The 10,156-nt window shown below is 36.2% G+C and overlaps 1 long non-coding RNA gene across 1 annotated transcript; it reads right to left on the bottom strand.

The window, feature by feature from the left end:
• Positions 1 to 5,312: 5,312 nt before the first annotated feature.
• On the bottom strand, positions 5,313 to 9,844 carry LOC148920801 (uncharacterized). The gene is made up of 4 exons (XR_016123295.1): positions 9,639 to 9,844; positions 7,441 to 7,596; positions 5,830 to 5,894; positions 5,313 to 5,659 (listed from the first exon to the last, which is right to left on the bottom strand). It is a non-coding gene; the product is annotated as an uncharacterized LOC148920801 (long non-coding RNA).
• Positions 9,845 to 10,156: the final 312 nt, after the last annotated feature.

Raw genomic sequence — 10,156 nt, 5'->3', positions numbered from 1 at the left:
AACTTATCTGCTCTGGTGCATTTTGGATGATCCAGATGTTGTTATGCACGAAGATCAAGTTTGGCACTTCCTTTAATGTCGTGAAGTGCCAAGAGATCGATTGAAGAATATTTGATGTTCTTTAGGCACTGCACCAAGAGATCTGCTGCTCAATGGTAGGTGGTGCTCGGAAGGATCTATCCTTGGTTCGGCTGGATACAAGTTGTTTGAGAAGGAACCTAAAGAAGAAGAAGCAGGAGTTCGGGAAGAAATTCTGAGTGTGACACTACCCCGGATTTGCCTTTTGGAGGTGGGAAGCCTCCTAGTTATCATTAGGGCGAAGTATACCACCCGGCTTTTGCGCGGCAACTTGGATGCCCTCGATTAATCCCACTCAAGTCTTACGAAGCTGCAATAGGGCCACTTCCTGAGAGATTTAGATTATCTGGAGGTGTACAAGAACTATAGGTACTCGGTGAACAAGATAAACAACAGTGTGGATGCTCTCTATCCATCTAGAGAGCCTAATTCTTGCAGTTCTGCCGAGTTCGATGCTTGGTGGAAGGACAGATTGCATGGTCTTCCTGCTTCGAGTTCCCTTCTGTTTTTTCTAGGTAGAAGAGGACATAACTGTTGGGACCTTGGCTGTAGTGACCAACTCTTTCAAGCCCCCTATTGTAGCTATAAGTATTACTTGTTCTTAAGCTTTTCTTTTATTTTAATTCTGCATGAGACTAATTTGAGTTCTTTTTGCAGATGCCCATCCATTCCATTCCTAGTTCATCAACCAGACCTCATTTGCTGACCCAGAATGGCAGAGTTTGAAGCCATGGATCTGGATGCTCATTGGACAAGCTAGAGAAGCTCAGCTCTACTCCTAGCAAGACTAAGTCCAGAGTAGTGGATGAGGCGTTAGAGTAAAATCTGCGTCAATCGAGTTGGACTTGGATGAGAATAGGGAAGCTGTTGACCAGCTGATGAAGGATCTAGACCTGCTGCACAGGAAGAACATGGCTCTCATACCTATCCTTGAGCTCAGCTTGGGCATGGCAAGAGATGTGCTTAGTCTCCACAACCGTTATGAAGACCTCAAGCCCTCCTTCAAGGCCTCTGAGTTCTGCAAGGCTACTCATGAATCCAATTTGGTTGATTACTAGAAGAAGCAGAACTGGACTAGATGGTTGCAGATTATAAGGAGACCAAGACTGCTGCTAACAAATTGGAGAAACAAATTGAAGAACTTCAAAAATAGCTGTTTGGCTTTAGGGGTAGGCAGAACAAGCTTGAGGTTTGGTACCAAGACCAAGCGACTTTCCTTGTCAGAATATGGTCTCGGCTTCTAGGCCAGGGAGATTCTGAGGCCTTTCTCCATCAAGGGATGCTTCTCCAACAAAAAATTTCTACCAAGAAGACCGAATTGCAAGAAACCCTTAGGAAACTAGGGCTTTAAATTGAAATTTTGAATATAATAAAACTTAGTCGTGGAAAATGACTATATTTAATAAAATTCCTATTTTTGGTGGAATTTTGCATTTTGCATTTTCGATTTATTTTAATGAAAATAAAAGAAAGTAGAAAATAAAAACACACTTAAAAAATAACACTAAAAGCACAACTCTGAACAAAATTCAAACAACAGTTCCATCTTTTTCTCCTTTAATTCCAGGATCTGTTTGCACTCCTATGAATCCCACATAGTTGGCTAGAACTTCTTTAACCATTTGCCATTGATTGGTGCTGCATGGATGTCTCCATCTTGACCCTATAATCTGTATGCCCACAATCCAAGGACTTGCTTAATTATGAAAGGGCCTTCCCATGTGGGTGACCATTTTCCATAACCTGCTATGTGCGTTCCAAGGGGTAGAACTGCTTTCTAGACGATTTGTCCTTCTTCAAAATTCTTGTTTCAAACTCTCTTGTTATAGGCCCTTGCCACAGCCTGTTTCCCTGCTAAGAGCTTGTTGAGGGTATCAATTCTGCTGGTATCCAAACCTTCTAGTTCTAGCAGCATTGCTTGAGAGTAGTCTTCTCCAACCAGATTATGTTGATGAGCAATTCTGAGAGATTGGACTGCTATTTCCATAGGCAGAATTGCATCATGACCATAGGTTAGAGCATATGGGGTCATGCCAGTTGCATCTCTCTTTGAAGTTCTAGATGCCCAGAGAGTTTCTGATAACTTCTCATGCCATTGCATTGGATTTTTCTCAAGCATTTTCCTGAAAATGTTGATGATCACCTTGTTACTTGATTCTGCCTATCCATTAGCTTGAGCATAATAAGGAGTGGATTGAAGTAGTTTGAACTTGAATGCTTCTACCATATCTAGCATTTCTCCATATATGAAAGAAGATCCTTGTCAGTTGTGATTGACTCTGAAAATGAAGTGGTTGGTGTATTGCATAGTCTTAGCGATTGGATTTCACTGCAAACAAATCAATTCACTCCTCCCACCATATTACGACGTTGCCCATATTTTGGGCTCAATCCGAGATCGATTGGCCAAAGAAATTGGACAATTCAAGTTTGTACGAAGTTCGTTCCATAAATGGAGTGGTTGGTGCATTGCATAGTTTTAGCAATTGGATTTCACACAAAACACACCAAATGACTCCTCCCATCATATTATGATGTTGACCAAGTTTTGGGCTCAATCCGATATCGATTGGACCAAGAAATTGCCCAATTCAAGTTCGCACGAAGTTCGTTCCATAAATGGAGTGGTTGGTGTATTGCATAGTTTTGGCAATTAGATTTCACTCAAAACTCACCGGATGACTCCTCCCACCATATTATAATGTTTCCCAAGTTTTGGGTTCAATCCGATCTCGATTGGACCAAGAAATTGGACAATTCAAGTTCGTAGGAAGTTCGTTCCGTAAAAGGAGTGGTTGATGTATTGCATAGGTTAAAGATTGGATTTCACTCAAAACAAACCAATTTACTCCTCCTACCATATTACGACGTTGCCCATGTTTTGGGCTCATTCCGATATTGATTGGCCAAAGAAATTGGACAATTCCAGTTTTGTACGAAGTTCGTTTCGTAAATAAAGTGGTTGATGTATTGCATAGTTTTAGCGATTGGAATTCACTCAAAACAAACCAATTCACTCCTCCCGCCATATTATGACATTGCCCATGTTTTGGGCTCAATCCGAGTTCAATTGGCCAAAGAAATTGGACAATTCAAGTTCTTACGAAGTTCGTTCCGTAAAAGGAGTGGTTGGTGTATTTCATAGGTTTAGCGATTGAGTTTCACTCAAAACTCACCAAATGACTCCTCCCACCATATTATGACATTGCCCATGTTTTGGGCTCCATCCGATCTTAAGTGAACCATGAACTTGGACAATTCAAGTTCGTACGAAGTTTGTTCTGTAAAAGGAGTGGTTGCTGTATTGCATGGGTTTTGCGATTGGATTTCACTCAAAACACATCAAATGACTCCTCCCACCATATTGTGATGTTGACCAAGTTTTGAGTTCAATCCGATATCGATTGGACCAGGAAATTGGACAATTCAAGTTCTTATGAACTTTGTTCCGTAAATGGAGTGGTTGGTGTATTGCATAGTTTTGGCGATTGGATTTCACTCAAAACTCACACTATTCCAAATTTCACTTTTAGCAACGCTATATATGCATCGATAAAACGGAAAATCGATGCTATTAGTATATTAGGTATCTTTTTTGCAAATAACGATACTAAACAGGTATAAAGACATCAATATGAATTTTTGGTTTTTTATGACGATGCCTTTGATTCCCCTTTAGCATCATCTCTTATAGTCACAGATGCCTAAAGTGATTTTGGTTTTTTTTTTTTTTTAAATGAGGGACATTTTAAAAAAAACCGCTACCTAAAGTGTAGTCAACGCTGGTCCAAAAATTTTCATGCTCTCACTCTCAAACTCACAACCTAGCCTCCATTTCCCTCTCAATTTTTTCAGTCCCTCTCAAACTCTCGCCCTAACTTCCATCTCCCTCTCAATTTTTTCACTCCCCCTCTCCCTCTTTTTTTTTTTGTCCCTCTCAAACTCTCTCTTTCTTGTCTCTCCTCCATCACTGCCTCTTTCTCTCTCAGACTCTCATACGCTTTGGATGAGGTGGGCGCTTTTGTCAGGCCTAAAGCCCAGCCACCCTTGCCCTCCACGAGCCGCGGTGAGCTTCAAAAGCTCAGAGAGGTTTTGAGTTTCGATCGCTATTTCCGTGCGACTCTGGCCACTGTTTTCATGAGTGAGGTATTCTAATATCCATCTCCTCATCACGCTTTAGCTAGTATTGTAATTATTTTGGGTTAATTTCGAAGTTTTCAAGTTTGATTTTCTACACCTACGGACGCTCAGAAGATTCTTAATCAGCCTCTATGACGCCGCTTCATGGTTAGGTCTTCATCGTGCTTTAATCTCTATTCTTTTTCGTTTATTTCTCTGTTAATCTTGATAGATCTATGCTTCAGTTTAATGAGGTCTTTATCATCATCGTTATGGATATCTTACTATTAATTTGATTGTATATTTTTTTATTGTGACTTGCTATTTGAGCCTATTTGTCCATATCATAAATCGTAAACTTTTTTTTTTTTTTTTGGTCTGAACCATGAGGTGGTTCTGGATGGGCTAACTATGGTGACACCTTTAAACCTTAACCACAACCCAGACTAATCCCGCTCACACGGGTCAGCCCGTAAGGGGTAAAGTCTGGTCAAAGTGATGACTCCATACGAGAGCAGGGATCGAACCCTAACCTCTCTTAAGGAATGAGAGTGCCGAGCCACTCACACCAACCACCTTGGTTGTAAACTTCTTTCAGTCCTTTCAATTATCGATTTCTATTTAATGCATTCAATTTCATGTGTTTTTAATAATAAATGTCTTTTGTTTTCTTGGCCCGAACCCTTCCTGATCCGATAGGGAATTTTTGTATCAGAATTTGGGTGAAGTTATAAAGGCTGGAGCAACAACTCTGAACATTCCTAACACTGTGGGTTATAACGTGCCAAGTGAATATAGTCAGCTGATTTCTGGCATAAAATCTAATACCCCTGGAATTGAGAATGTTATCATTTTGACTCACTGCCAAAATGATCTCGGACTTTCTACTGTCAATACTATAGCAGTATGCCATGTTGAGCAGCCTGACTTTGGTAAAGTTTTACTTTTTATCTTTATGGTTTTTGCTGCATTACATTTTTTTGTTTTCTTGTTCGACATTGAACTCATTTTAATTAGCAGCGGTTGAGGTGGAAGAAAAGAAGGTCTCTGATCAGGCTACTGAGGAGAATGAATTGATGTTGGATGGTGGATTTGTGGTGCCTCAAACAAACGCATTTGGACACACTTTCAAGTCCCTTCTGTTCTTGCCATATTCTAGGCTGCATTCAATTATGATCATGAAACATTTTAGTATACACTAGCAAAAGAACTCGCGCGTTGCTGCGGGTTATGAAATTATGTAAAATGTGTATAAAGTTGTGGAAGAAAAGAAATATACAAACATGAAAATGCAGAAATGATGAGCAAACAAACATTACAAAAATAAAGAAATCAGTACCAAAAAAAAAGTAAGAGTATAAGGAAGAGAGGCAATCATGAATTATACCTTTAAAGCAAAGAATGGTTAAACAATTTGGGCGAACGACCGCTTCTCGTATTTGGATTTCGTACCTAAGCTCTCCTGAAACAATCAAAATTTCATGGAAGCCTGAAATTAAATCAGGGGAAAAAACAGAAGGAAAGATAGCAGAAAACACGTAGTAGTAGAGCCAAGTCAAATTTTATGAACGAATTTTGAGGCAACACAAAAAGGAAAAAAATGTCAATAAATCAAAATGAAGAAACATTAACTTGAAAGTTATCTTCGCTTCTTTGCTTCAATGATTGCTTGTCAGAAAGGTGAGAGACCATTGAATCTGTTGAGATAAAATTCCAAAGTTTCAATAAGACATGTAGATTCGAATAACTTTTTAATTTTCATAAGTCATACTTGAAGCAATTGGATGACTGCCTAACTGTGATTCATACTGGAAAATAAATAAATAAATAAATAAACAGTAATTAGAATGAAGTACAACCACATAATTACATAGCCTCAAAATACAACCAACCAACCAACTTGAAGCAAATACTTAAATTTCAGGATTCTATTAGTGTAACTACAAAAGAATTCTAGCATTACACATCATGTAGCATGAAACTTAAATTGAAATCAAACCACCAAAAACTAATATGAAATGCACAATGAGGTTCGGTAATGCTTGTAGTAAAAGCTTAGTCATAACGAAAAAGCAAAAGAAATGGATAACAAAATCACCCAAAGAGAGAGAGAATATTTTCTGTAAAAATGGCGTTCTAGAACAAAATCAGAGCGTTGCCTAAGAATATCTAGAAATTAAAGTGAAACCACATACTGATGCCAAAAAAACAAATGCAATTTGGGTAAGCGAAAGCAGAGATGGAGAGAAAAGGAAATTTTGTTAATTTGTTTTAATTTGCTAACAATATCCAGAAGACAGAGAGAGAGAGAGAGAGAGAGAGAGAGATTAATCCCAGAAAAATAATTAAAAAATCAGAAAATCAAAATAAACGAAAACCATTTGGTGAACCAAAAACAAAACCAAAATGAGAGAGAGAGATTCATACCGTTGACATCAAACCCATCAAATCTAAATGCTTTTTTCATTGGTGCTTTGGAGAAACAACATATATAATCAAAGAAATTCCATTAGGATCCAAAAATTAGAGATAGTAAATAGATCAAACCTAAATGCTTTCAACATTGAACCAAAAAGAGGAAGCATGGTCTAATGTATGAGAAATCCGAATATCACAACAAAACACAGATTCAAAGAACAACATTGAGCAAGCATATTGATGTGTACTTCATCGACACTTAAGCTACATATTTTTGGGGAAAATCACAACTAATCAGTAACAACATTGAGATTAAGTGATTAACTGGCATTTAGAAACCCTAATCCACTACAATGGGGTTGAAATGTGAAACTAGAAATCTCCTTCTACTCACTATAATGGGGTTGGCTTAACCAACAAAGTAGAAAAAGGAATGCTACCCAGAGATGAAAAATATGTTCAATTATTAGGGGAAAAAATGGATAAAGGGAAAAGTTAAAACAAATGCATTGATGATTAATGAGGAAGAAAGGTATTGCAAATGAATTGAGTTGTTTAACTATGGATGTGCATTCAATTGAAAGCAATAACATTTTAAAAGTAAATTGTTGGCCAAAAGTAAACAAATTTGTTAACGATTAGATTGTAAAATTATAAAAATTTGTTATGACAAATGGTAGGGGTTAGATTGCATAATCAACAAAAAGAATTGTTTAATAAGAGCTGCGTTAATAGCCAAACATCAATGTCCAAGCCAAATATATGAATTCATGTATCTCCCGTTACTATTTAAGTTGAAATAGTATAAGGGAGTGATTTCCTCACCATTGTATCTACCAAGATACATTGTAAACTAGAAAATTGATCATCTGATTTGAAGACTTTTGGTCTCCATGTTCTACACACACAAACTCTAATTGTAACGCCGAACTGAAATGGCTGGAGATCACGGATAGTAGCAATGTTCATTGTGTTTTGAATCTGAAAAAAGAAAAGGCTTTTATCACTATAAAGATGTGTACAAAATTATCTAGCAGTCAACAACATCGTCATGTTGGTCTCTCTTTCTTTTTATGTTATGTATTCATTCATGTTCATATATTGGCAGTAAAACACATCAAATAGCTATTGAGACAGTTTTTAATATCTATAACATGAAATCACCAAATGAATATATTCTACACAAAATTAGTATAAAAACATATGAACATAAAAACAAAAAATTAAAAATTAAAAATATTAACAACAATAGATCATTACACAATTTAGAGTGATCCATCAACAGCTGATGAATTGATTGTTTTTTGTTGGGGACAAAAGCAAGTGTTTCTAAAATAGAGAACAAAAACATAAAAGTTTTTGAAGCTTAGATCTTGTGTTCATTTTTTGTTTCTTATCAACATAGATACGAACCTCTTGTTTAACAGAACCAAAAATAACCACCAAATGGCTCTATCTAAAGTAGCAAAACACCACCTACAAAACATCAAAAGTAGACATGGTTAAGAAAGAAGAGGAGAAAAAGCAAGAAAAAATCGAAAAAATTGAACGGTTTTGATTTTCTAGTCCCAAAATTGTTCAAATATGTTTTCCTGTGTAGCGTTTTTATATGAGATGCTTCAACTTTGTTAGTCCACTACTAAAACAAAAGAAAAATCCTATAAAACAAAAACAAACAGAGACAAAACAAAACAGAATAACATCTCTCAAATATAAATCATTTTTGACATTGGCAATATCGCAATGCAGCCATAATGAAGTAATTAATCAATTTAATTAACAATGATAGCAGAATTGTAGATCAATGGGCAGCAAATTCCCCCGGCAAGAAATTTGAAGAATCCATTTCCTTAATTTATATTCATTGTATTTCACTGGATACTAACACTAAATAAGATATTTCAAATCCCATTTGAAACTATATTCTTTGCTGCAGAATGCATGATCCAATATCAAGATTTTTCAACTTTTTGGCATTAAAATGAGGCAAATCAAGACTTTTGAATATAATACAAAATCCATCATCCATTGTTCTGTTAGTTTTCTTGGTATTAGATTGCCTATTGGCCAAGTTGTTCGATCAGGTAAAAGCTTTTCATGCCTGCCACAATGGTAAGGAATTAATCTTCATAGTCTTAGACTTGACTTTTTCTTTTAGAAGAACATTGACAACCACATATTTCCAAAGGCTAGTTGCAGAGAATTCTCTCAGCTTTTAGAATATTACATGTAAAGTTCTTTGTCCAGTTGAAAAATCTAAATACTTGTCTTTTAGAAAAACAAAAAGAATAAAATACTGGGGGCAATTCTTTTGAGCATAAATCAAACACAACCCAAAACAATTATAAAAAAGAAAAAGAAAAACAATCACTATATCAATCAACAAAAACGATTAAAAAGGAAGATCAAAAGAGAAACCAAATAATAAATATAAACAACAATTGAAATATTCATCAATTTTAATCCTTTTTTTTTAATTTAAAAACCTGCCTAAGCAATGAAAAGTCACCTTAAACAATCAAAATCACAAAATAACTATATTTACGTAGTCGTTGTCCTCAAAGATTTGAAAATTCTTTGCTAAACTCGAAGAATTTCAGTTCTCTGCTAAACCCTAAAAATTTCAAATAGCAGCATATCCTGCTTACCAAAGCAAAGCTATCACCTGTAACAAAAGACCCAGCATATCCAAATACCCATTTTCAAGGTTTACCAACTAATTTTTAATAACCAAACAGAAAATATTATCAAAAGCAATCATATAGTATTTTAATAACTAAATTGTTTAACCTGATTTAATCAAAATAATAACACAATCAAATCAATTTCAGCATTTGGATAAAATTTGCAAATCAATAACACAGACCCACGATGAGGAAAAATTAGGGATTTGGACTTTTAGGGCAGCAAATTAAAACAGGTCTTATAGTCTAATCAAATAAGATCCAAGATATTAGTAACAACAAAAATGAAAAAGAAGAGCAACAAAAATCAAATGGAAAGATGAAGCAAAATTTACTTACAGATCAGTGAGAGAAAGAGACTGAAACGGAGAGAAAGTTGGAGTTCGATCTGAAGAAGAAGACCAATGCAGTGGCGGAGAGTCGGTGCTTGTGATGATGACGGCGGCGGCAGCAGTGAGAAAGGGAAAGAGACGGGAAGAGAGTTGGAGAAGACGACTATGATCTCTGAGGCCTCTCTCTCTCTCACTTCTCTTCGATGAAGCGGCTTTGGTTTCTCTAGCGACCAGACAAAAGGGTTATGTCGCTATGCCTTAGGGCAAGAATGCCATTTTACTGAACATAATTAAGAGGGCAACCAATTAAGCAGGGGCACAAACGTCATTTTACTATTGCAAATGAATAGTCTAGGAACAGTGATTTTACTCAGCTTTAGTATATATATAATTTTGCCTTTCCTTTATGTTTCCAAAGAAGCTCAAGAAATGTCATATTCCCTTTTCCTTTATATTATATATCATCATTATTACTACTTATGTAAAGTTTATTCATCAAAATGCAGGGATTACGATGTTAAAAGT

Source organism: Prunus mume, linkage group LG1 (genome assembly GCF_029339155.1).
Source record: "Prunus mume cultivar Tortuosa linkage group LG1, ASM2933915v1, whole genome shotgun sequence".
NCBI classification, from domain to species: domain Eukaryota; kingdom Viridiplantae; phylum Streptophyta; class Magnoliopsida; order Rosales; family Rosaceae; genus Prunus; species Prunus mume.
Note: the sequence above shows the minus strand (reverse complement) of the source record. Positions and strands in the feature narration are given on the sequence as shown.